Source organism: Nothobranchius furzeri, chromosome 14 (genome assembly GCF_043380555.1).
Source record: "Nothobranchius furzeri strain GRZ-AD chromosome 14, NfurGRZ-RIMD1, whole genome shotgun sequence".
NCBI lineage: Eukaryota > Metazoa > Chordata > Actinopteri > Cyprinodontiformes > Nothobranchiidae > Nothobranchius > Nothobranchius furzeri.
In genome coordinates this window covers 4083778-4095531 of record NC_091754.1, presented here as the reverse complement: position 1 = coordinate 4095531, position 11754 = coordinate 4083778, and positions in this window count along the sequence as shown.

Sequence of the window (11754 nt, the reverse complement as noted above, 5' to 3'; positions counted from 1 at the left end):
ACAGCCTGCAGTCGCAGGTGGACAGGTGTGAGCTTGGGAATGTTTCAACATTCCTCTTGAGTCAAGTCCAAGGCTTTACTGCTGCCAGAGGAACAGTCATGTCCACCTCTGGAGTTGGAAAACGCTCTCATTCCACCCGTGTCACTGACCTTTCTGGTGCTTTAAGAAAACCAGAAATAAATAAAATCAAAAACAAGAAACGAGTAGCAGCAATTAACTCCATAAAATGTAAACATTCACGAGAGCAATAGGAATACTCGAAATGATTAGATCCATTTGGTTTTACTGTGTAGACAGCTTTGTTACACTGATGACGACATGACACAATAAACAGTTCAAATGAGAATCTGGTCCATCCATGTCAGTAGTCCAGCTCAGACTGAGAAACCATCTAAAGCTCAGGAACCCTCTGCCGGTGTTGTGGACTCATCAGCTGGTTAGAGTGGGACACTTGGACTCTAGAATATTAAACCTTTCATAATATTCTGATTGTCTGAGATGTTGAAGGTGGGTTTCATCAGCTGCCAGCCATCCCAGTTATCCGGATGTGCACGAGTCCGTCTCACGGCTTAGCTCCACCTGTTCGGTCGGATCAGTAACACAAGTTAACTTTTGCACCATTCTTTGATTGTTCCAGTTTCACCTTGATTAAATCAACCGAACCAAATATTTGTTCCCGTGATTCTGCTCGATTTGACATTATTTAGGGATGCTCGATATTGGCTTCTTCTTCTTTCTTTTTTTTTTTTTTACTGATATCCGACATAATGATGTCTCATAAAAAAGAAAAATGAAACATTTTAAGTTACTGACATCACGTATTTCCCATCATGCTTGACTTTTAAACATTTTCTGTGCAAAATAACAACTTCAGTTTAAGTCAGTCGCAGAACTGTGCTGAATCTCATTCTCTCTGAATGCGACGCGTTTATTAGTCACTGATGTGTTTTCTGTGTCTGTATGTTGCAGCTATGGTGATAAAACGTTTATGAAGATCTTCAGCTGAGAACGGCAAACCTTGGGTGAAGATGTTTTTAGTTTTAGTCGTTTGTTAGTCGTCAGCTGCGTGCTGTGAGGCTAATTTCTACTTCACCAGCTGAGCCAAATAAACTAAAATATCTCAGAAACTAGTCTGTTGTATTCTGACCTTTAGAGAGAAGTAGCTGAAGAGTATGATGGATATTCCGTGTATGTGATGTAAGGGTTGTGTCATTAGGACTGAAAACCAAAACCAATATTTTCCAATATTACATTTTATTCCAACTTTAATCCAAGAAATAAAGCTTCATGATTTTGCTCCTCTGAAGCTAAGTTCTCCCACGACTGAACGTGAACAAAACAAAGGAGATGATTTTAGACTTCAGAAGAAACAGGGTGGAGTCAAACACTGTTTCCATCATGGGAGAAGAAGTGGAGGTGGTTGAGGAATACAAACACCTTGGAGTTCACCTGGACAACAGACTGGACTGGAGAAAGAACAGCCAAGCCGTTAACAAGAAGGGACACAGCAGACTGCACTTCTTGAGGACGCTTAGGTCCTTCAGTGTCTGTAGCAAGATGCTGCAGATCTTCTACAAGTCTGTTGTTGAGAGTGTAATCTCTTCAGCCATCGTCTGTTGGGGTAGCAGCATCAGAAGCAGGGACCTGAAAAGGCTCAGCAGCCTAATAAAAAAGGCTGGTTCTGTTCTGGGGACGACTAGGGAACCGCTGGAGGAGATAATGCAAAGAAGGATTCTCCAGAGAATCAAGAAAATGATGGACAACCCTGAGCGTTCTCTTCACAAGACTGTCCGACAACGGAAGAGTGTCTTCAGTCAGAGGCTTCTTCAGTTTGGCTGCAACACTGACCGCTACTGGAGATCCTTCCTGCCAACAGCCGTTGTAATATACATCAACTCTTTGATGACTTGATTATTATTATTATTCTGAGCTACTACAGCAATCAGTTTACCTCTGGGATTAATAAAGTATTTTTGAATTGAATTAGAATTGACTCCAGCATTAGAATGACCACACGTCTGCAGTTGTCCTTCACTAACTTTTTAACCGAGCTGTTGACATCCGGCGGTCAACTCGTCACACTTAATCTGTCTTTATTTGAAGTCTTTCATGAATTTTGTCACTCTCACAGTCGTACTGTTTTCTTTTCTTGGCTGAGCGTGAGAGTGAACAGTTAGCTTGCAGCTATTTCCTTCGTGTTGCTGGTATCGCGGCTGACGCGGTAATTGCACCCTTTCGCAGAAAAAGGAAAGTGTACTGAGTGGAGGGCTACTGCCTTGTTTAAGACTTCTTCACTCTGCCCAAGTCGGGCTCTCCGTCAGCAGCTGTCACACAATAATCACACTCAAACAGCTGCACACGTACACATGAATGAATGAATGCACAAGCAATGAAATAATAGCTCCAATCAAACTTTTTTTCTTTGATTTCAAAGCCAATCTTCTTGTTTTTGTCCGGACATAATGTTGTCAGATAAATAAGCATCAGCTACATTTACTCTGGTCCCACCACCAACCTTGTGAAGCACTCGTAAGCTTTGGGATAGATTTCAGTTGCTGAGCCCAAGGCATATTCCTATAATTAGCTTCATAATACATGACTACAGTCGGTGCTCTTCATTTTGCACAGCCTACGGCTGCAGCGGTTGCGCCGGTACCACTTCAGTCAGAACAGTGATAACACAAAGTCTGTTTAAACTACCAGATCCTGTTCTGGGGAACTGTTTACACATCACAGCAGAGGCTATGAAATACAGCTTCTGCACATATACAGCTCAGAGGTCGACAGATGTGTAGAGGCCGTGGTCAGCTGATATGTGCGGCTGATATTTTGGGCCGATAGACATTTTCCTCCTTATATTCATGTTAAAATGTCACTAATAACATCAGCTGTTGCATAAAATGTCTGAAGCTGAACCCATTTTTAAACTCTGAATTTAACTCATTGTTTAATCTTAAAGAGCAAGTCACCCCCTACCAGATTCTTACTCAACTCCCACTTCTTGTTTGAAAAAATGCAACAAAGACCAGGACATGTCATTCAAATCCCACATTAGACAGCTTTGTAGGACTTCCTTTTTCCACCGTCGGAATATTGCTAAGATTAGAAGCATCCTTTCCAGGAGTGATGCTGAAAAACTAGTTCATGCATTTATTACATCAAGACTGGATTACTGTAATCCATTACTCTCAGGAAGTCCACAGAATGTAGTTAAAAGTCTTCAGCTTGTCCAAAATGCTGCAGCTAGAGTTCTGATGAGAATTAAAAAGAGAGATCATATCTCTCCTGTCTTAGCTTCCCTACATTGACTACCTGTTAAATTCAGAATAGATTTTAAGATCCTCCTTCTCACATATAAAGCTCTTAATAATCAAGCTCCATCATACATCAGTAATCTGATTGTTCCATACGTTCCTAACCGAGCACTTCGCTCTCAGACTGTAGGTCTACTGGTGGTTCCAAGAATATCTAAAATTAGGATGGGAGGCAGATCTTTTAGTTATCAGGCTCCTCTCCTGTGGAACCAGCTCCCAGCTTTAGTCCGTGAGGCAGAAACTTTGTCTACTTTCAAGAATAGGCTTAAAACATTTTTATTTGATAGGGCCTATGGTTAAAATCTGATGTTAGCCTAGATCTGGACAAGTGGGGGAGTACAGGGAGGTGGAGTGTACAGTCGGTAAAGACGGCTCTCCCTTGCCCTGCCTCCAACATGCCTACATCTAAATAGGATAGATTATCCTGAGTTTTCTCTGTAGTTATGCTTCTATAGGCTTAGACTGCTGGAGGATACACTGACCACTTTTTACACAGTTTTCTTCTACAATCTGCTCTTTAACTGTATTATTTCCTGCAATTTCAGCTGTTAACTTTATTTTCTCTCTAAGTGTTTTTCTCCCCAGAAGAAGCTACAACGATGTTCTTCTGAGCTGTGGTGGCCCCATGGAGGGGGCCATCGTCTTGAACACTGCTGCTAACCACTAAAACATTCTCCCTCTCCTCATAATAACTTTTTACTTTCCTTGATGTTGAATGTGCTACTACTAGTTTACTCTTTAATTATAGATTCACTAGGATAAATACAACAACGTTTATCTCTCAAACCTGTTTAACCTGGGATTTGAATGACATGTCCTGGTCAAAGATAACACCAAGGTTCCTTACTTTGTTCTCGGAGATTCATGTAATGCCATTCAAGTCAGGTGATTGGCTAAGCAATTTCCTTTTCTGGATTTCTGGTCCAAAGATGAGAACTTCCATCTTGTCTTGATTTAAAAGCAAAAAGTTTAGAGTCATCCAATGTTTTATGTCCTCAAGACAAGCCTGTAATCTACCCAACCGATTAGGTTCATCAGGGTTAATGGATAAATATAACTGAGTATCGTCAGCATAACAGTGCAAGTTTATCCCATGCTGTCTAATGATTTTACCAATTGGGAGCATATATATAGTAAAAAGAATTGGCCCAAGCACTGAACCCTGTGGTACTCCGCAAGTAACCCTGGAGTATGAAGAAGATTTGTCATGTACATTTACAAAATGAAATCTGTCAGACAGGTAGGATTTAAACCAGCCTAGCGCTGTTCCTTTGATCCCTACAACATGTTCAAGTCTTTCTAAAAGAACATTGTGATCAGCTGTGTCAAAGGCAGCACTGAGATCTAACAAGACTAGAACAGACACAAGATTCTTATCTGAGGCCATGAGAATATCATTTGTAACTCTCACTAATGCAGTTTCAGTGCTGTGATACTCTCAAAAACCAGACTGAAATTCCACAAACAGAGCATTAGTGTTTAAATGCTCACATACTTGCATGGCCACTATTTTCTCCAGGACTTTGGATAAAAATGGAAGGTTAGATATTGGTCTATAATTCATTGGGTCATCTGGATCCACAGAAGGCTTCTTAAGTGAAGGTTTGATTACAGCAACCTTAAAATATTGTGGTACATACCCATTTACTAAGGATAGATTAATTATATTTAGAATGGGGGCAGTAACCAAAGGAAATGCTTCTTTAAATAATTTGGTTGGGATTGGATCCAAAATGCAAGTTGAAGGTTTAGATGAAGCTAATATTTTTGATAACTCTGAAAGCTCAACTGGATCAAAACGGTTCAAGCACAGATGAGGTTCTACAGTCACCTCTGATGCTGCCTCACTTACTGAGGAAGAAGAAATCGCATTAGGGAGGATGCTAAAGATTTTGTTTCTAATAGAATTAATTTTACTTGTAAAAAATCCTATGAAGTCATTGCTGCTGAGGGCTAAGGGAATAGATGGCTCAGAGCTATGATTCTGTGTAAGTTTAGCAACTGTACTGAAAATAAATTTAGGATTATGCTTATTCTCCTCAATTAGTGCTGAGAAATAAGCAGTTCTAGTTTGTCGAAGCTTATTTTTTATAAAACACAAGACTATTTTTCCAGGACAGGTAGGCCTCCTCATGGTGCGTAGAGCACCATGTTCTCTCCAATTTCCTAGAGTTTTGTTTTAAGGCTCGTAAATGAGAATTAAACCAGGGAGCCAACTTCCTGTCCCCAATTACCTTCTTTTTTAAAGGGGCAACATCATTTAATGCCACATGTAAAGAGGAATTAACATGATGGACTAAGGCATCAATTTGTGAGGGGCTAGAACTGAAAATATTGCCCTCAGCTACATGCCTCTGAGATGCTGAGGACAGTAAAGATGGAACAGTTGATTTAAAAGATGCAACAGCGTTGTCAGATAGAGACCGACTACAGTGAAATTTACTTTCATGTCTCGAGAACTCAGTTATAAAAAACTCAAAGGTTATCAGAAAGTGGTCCGAGAGGACTGGATTATGTGGAAAGATTGTTATTTCCTCACACTCAATGACATAAGTCAGCACAAGGTCCAATGCATGATGGCAGGAGTGGGTGGAGCTATGTATTCTTTGAGTAAAACCAATTGAGTCTAAGATATTACTAAAGGCTACATTGAGGCTATCATTTTCAATGTCCACATGAATATTGAAATCCCCCACTACAATGTCCTTATCAGTATTTAGCACCAAATCTGATAAAAAATCAGAGATCTGATCCAAAAACTCAGAGTAAGGGCCTGGTGGACGATATAAAACTACAAACAAGAGTGGTTTTACAGTTTTGCAATCTGGATTAGGAAAACTAAGAATAAGATGTTCAAAAGAACTGTAACTATTAATCTGTAAGGGACTGATTAATAAGTCCGAATGAAAAATGGTTGCTACTCCTCCTCCTCGCCCTGTACTTCGAGCAATATGCTGATTTAAATAATTTGAAGGAGTCGACTCGTTTAAGCTAACATAGTCCTCTTGCTGCAGCCAGGATTCTGTGAGAGAGAGCAAAGAGATCTGATTATCACAAATCAAGTCATTAACTAACAAAGTCTTAGAAAAAATGGATCTAATGTTCAACAGCCCACATTTAATTTTTCTAGTTTTCTGCTCAGTTGAATTTGTTCTAATATTTATGAGATTTCCATTATTTGCTTTATTAAGCCTGATATTTAATCTGTGTGGTTTTGGCCGTGGGCAGGACACTGTCTCTATGGGGTTATGGGTGGGTAACTACAGAAGCTGCAGAGGGGTGTGTTAAACTACGACTCTGCTTCCTGGTCTGGACCCTGGGTAGTCATGGAGGACTAATAAAACTGGCCATGTTCCTAGAAAGAAGAGCTGCTCCATCCAAAGAGGGATGGATGCCGTCTCTCCGCATCAGACCAGCATTTCCCCAAAAAGTTTTCCAATTATCAATGTAGCCCACGTTGTTTTCAGGACACCACCTAGACAGCCAGCGGTTGAAGGACAGCATGCGGCTAAACATGTCGTCACTGGTCCGATCAGGCAGGGGGCCAGAGAAAACTACGGAGTCTGACATTGTTTTGGCAAACTTACACACCGAAGCAACGTTAATTTTAGTGACCTCCGATTGGCGTAACCGGGTGTCATTACCGCCAGCGTGAATAACAATCTTACTGTATTTATGCTTATCCTTAGCCAGCAGTTTCAGATAAGATTTAATGTCGCCCGCTCTGGCCCCAGGTAAACATTTAACTATGGTTGCTGGAGCCTCTAATGCCACGTTTCTGACTATGGAGCTGCCAATGATCAGAGTCGGCTTGTCAGTGGGTGCGTCACTGAGCGGGGAAAATCTATTAGAAACGTGGATGGGTTGGTGGTGGCCCACGGGCTGGGTTCTATGCTTCCTGCGTACCGTCACCCAGCCGGCCTGAGGTCCCGGCTGCTCGGGTTCTGCTGGAGTGTCGCTACGGGGTGGTTCTGAGCTAGTTAGCCCCGCGCTAGCTAAGTAGCTACGGCTGTTTACGGGTTTTTCAACAGCGCGGAGCCAGGACTCCAATTCAGACACCCTTGCCTCCAAAGCTACAAAAATGCTACATTTATTACACGTACCATTATCGCTAAAGGAGGCAGAGGAGTAACTAAACATCTGACACAGAGAGCAAGAGATAGGAGACGGAGAAGCAGAGACAGAAGTAGCCATAGCCGTGCTGAGGCTAAGCTAACTGGACGAGCAAACTGTTCAACACCAAATAAACTGCGTGCGAACTCAAATGGTTCCCTAAAAGCTAGGTGGAACAACAGAAAATGTGCTTTTGTGCTACAATAACTCAGAGATATCCTAGTACAGAGAAATTAAATCAGTTTTAGCGAGCCCCAAACCCCAAACAGCTACACGTAGTGCAACACTGAAAACAGGAAACAGGAAATGCCTTACCGCCAGGTGCAGCCAATCAGCCCAGCTGTAGTAGGAGGGAGACCCACGATTATCACTTTGCCGTACATGTCTCATTGAAAATGAATGGAGGAGAGGCGATGTTGCCTCCCGTGTCGAGCCCATTATCAACTTTTCATTGCTGTTGCTCAGACGAGGACCAATCAACGGAGGTTTCATTCACTGGAATGAGTGGACAGGATGCTTCATACATCTCCGAGCAAACATGGAGAAGAAGTTCATACTTGCTGTGACGGATTTCCCAGAACTGTGCTATATTTCTACCAAAGAATATAAAGATATTCACAAAAAGGCTGCGGCATGGGAAATTGTTGGTTTGTAAAATGGGATGAACCCATTCTTGTTTTTTTTCATATAGTAAAATCAGAAGTAAGATTTCACATAACTCTAGCAGTCCCTTGTGAAACATCATATCTACCGCTTTATTAACTTTGAACCACTTAAGTAACCTTAATTCCCTCCAGCCTGACACAGCCAATAAAACAATGGAAGATTCGATTTCACAATGGAACAGAACGCGTCGACAGCTTTGCTGTTGGCCGCTGCCGCGGGTCACCTCCCGTGTGTCAGGTAATAAATGCGACAGCAACGAATTTCGCTGATCGCGGTCCTTTGTCGCCTCCCTTGTGTCGAGCCCATTATTGACAAGTGATCTAGTTATTAAAATGGTTCATTTTCTGTTTATTTTACATTTTTCTTTGTTACATTTCTGCAAATAAACAAAAATCTAGTTGTTGCTAATTTAAAGTAAGACTCAGTCGTTTTTTTAGCTTTAAGCTAAACCTTTAACATCGATTTCAGGGATTGTTGAGTTAGAAACTTGACCGGTTTCACATCTGACACCACAGCTGCCCTCTGCTGACCAAAAATCTGCATTTGATATTCATTTGGAGCGGGTAGGTTTCACACAGGGAGAGCTCGTTACCTGCTGTTAGCTGTTATGCTAGTAGTTAGCTATTTCAGTTCACCAATCATCAATAAAAAGCACAAGAACAAGAAAAAGAAGTTTGCTTTTCTATTGGCATCATGGCAGAGCCTGGAAATAAAAGTTAGAGAGTGATGTCTTTGGAGGTGAAGCAAAGACCTAAAACCAGCACGGCCTACGCTAGTTTAAGGGAGCTAAAGGAGGCTACAAAATCATGGACTGATGGTGACCTGGCTTTGTTGCTACTGGACTTGTACATAATAATATTTTTGTCACACCGTGTGGATCTTTTAACATCCTGGTTTATTTTAATATTACTTAGCTTATGTTAGTGTTAGCTCGTCGTTAGCGCAAGCTACAGCAGCGTTGTTTACAACAGTTGTAATTCCACTTTTATCCAGCAGGGCGGAGGAGTAGGAAACTGCTCGGTGTCTAAATGTTTGGCATAAATTTGTTTTCATGTTTCTAATATTTGCTGAATGTATTTCTAACATTTTAAGATCATTATTATCATGATTAACATGAAGCGTATTTCCTAAAACGTGCACGCTGGACGGAGCGGGTTGATGACGGAGGACAGCCTGCTCCTCCTCCTCCTTCTCCGTGGCTTCCGTGACTCACAAATATTCAGAGCTGACTCTAATTCAACAGGACTGTCATAGCTCATGAAAAAATCATGTCGTATAATCAAATCGGAGTAAAACCCCTGTGCCGGATCTCACGGGAGTCTCCATGCGCCCTGAATATTTCATGTAATGGAAGCTCTCACCACCATGGAAACTCTCAACAGTTCAGCATTGCGTGCAAATATTGACTGTAGTGAGCAGGGACGAGGGCCGGGAGAGGCCGCCCGCGCTACCGAGCCCGAGTGAGTTTCATAAATAATGGTAATCACATGTGACACGGCTCACAGCGGGGTGGGGCCCGTGGTCACTCCGGTCCTCCTACTGCATTTTTTCTACTGAGTGCAGCGGGGGTGAAGGCACAGCTGAGATGGGAGGGAGGGGGTGAAGGGATAAAAAAAGTGCCTTGATGCATATGAATTGAGAAATGTCTGTTTTGGCTGCAGACAATGGAGCTCAATTGTGGGTCTGAAGAAACATCAAAACACAATTCAGGGCTGCCATCCGGTGTGTGCGTGTGTGTGTGTGTGTGTGTGTGTGTGTGTGTGTGTGTGTGTGTGTGTGTGTGTGTGTGTATTACAGCTGCTGGCTTAAGGGCAACATACAATAAACGCTCCATGAACTGTGTAGAATATGTTATTTAAACTGGAAATTTGGCTCAGGACTTTGAGATTTTTGTGTAATTCAGGTAAATGAAAGATCAAACACTAATGAAAGCAACATAAAGCGGACATGTTAAAACCCTTTTGGTATATTAGTTTTATGGTCTAGAGTATTTTGCATTAAATCTCCCTCACATCAAGCAATTTCAGCTATTTTAATGCCAACATTTTCACAACCTTCCAGAATGAGCCATTTCAGGGCTGTTGCTGGGCAAGCCCACCCATTCCCCCTCAAACTGCTGTAAGCTGAGAAGCTCTGACATCTGGGAGGGGCTTTGAGTAGAGCTGCTGCTCCTCCAGCAGCAGCTGCTCTCCTGTATGTGAGAGGAGGTTCTGTTCTGCTTTACCTACTTGTGACATCACAAACGGGGAATTTCTGAAACAGCTTTGTAAGGGAAAATGAGAGGGTCGTACATTTATTTAAGAAGCCGTAAGGCGTGGGCTTCCATAGTAAATATGAAATCCACCTTACGGTTCGGTGGGTTATTTAAACCAGAAGATCGGATCTTTTTAATGCAGAGATTATGTAACCGTTAGAGACAACAGAATAGAGAGAGTCAAGTTTAAAAGTTAAGAATTTTATTACTAACAATTAAACTAGGCTGATTTCAGAACTAAGTGTATAGTGTGACTAAAAATGGATGAGACGGTGAGTGGATGACGTGTCATGTAAATCAGAACCAGCAAATCTGAAGAAGCGATCAGTTCTGACGGGAACTGAAGATGTTGTTTTGGAATAAGCTTTGATTAGTTTCAGAACCGCATGAGACACCATCAAGCCGGTCTACCTGCCTTGTGGAAGTCCTCTGGTGAGATCAGGAATGTCGAGGCCCAGCGGACCCTCTCTGGACACCGAGCTGGTAGATGAAGCCGCGGTTCCGAGCAGACCCGTCTCGAGTTACCTCCGGCACACGACTCTTTTCTTGGCGTCTGTTCAGACCCAGCCTGGGTCGGTTGAGCTTTTATTCTGAAAGGAGCTGTTGTCGCCGCTGGTTGTTATAGCGACCGGATTTTCTCAGCTTGTCGTGGTTCTTTTGGTTGAAGAGTTAAAGGTCGGATTGGCCACTCCGACGCTTGCTCTGGAACGCTTTGAACTGGCGTTAGAGCTGACGGATGTTATGGTTTATTGTCGAATGAAAATGACCAAACACGGTCAGAAGCACGCCTCCGTCACATCTGTAAAGTTCTGATTGGATCAGTGAAACAATGTGTTCTGTCTTTTTAACACTACGTGAAATGAGTCCTGTTGGAATCCTTAAGGTTGCAGACTTATTTTCTAAGATCATAATAAAATAATTAATATTTTAATTTCACAGGTCGGTCACATCTTATTATTGACTAACACTTTGATGGATTAGCTTAATTAAAATAGAGTTATTTGATTAATTAAAAGAAAAGAGTTCATTCTTCTGTCTTCATCGCTGGAATGTAAACAGTTTAGAAGTGAATGCATGACCTTGAGGCTGCTTCATGCACTCTGGGACAGAGAGAAGCAGCTGTTAGAGGGTAGAAATGGCTCCTTCGTCCCGTTACAGCTTGTTTCACTTACATAATTCCTAAAACCAAACACTGACAGAAGATGGAGGAAGTGTTTCTAGCGGCATTAGAGCCCCACATGTCTGTACAAAAGGATGCAAAAGGTGAGTTTTGCGTCCTGTGTCCCCGTTAAGGAGAAAATGTCAAAGAGAAAGGAAAGTCTAAACTAACTGTTATTTATTTAAAGTTAAAACTTCCTTTTTAGGTTTGGTTTGAAACTTGTAAGAGCTCACAAATGACCATTAACA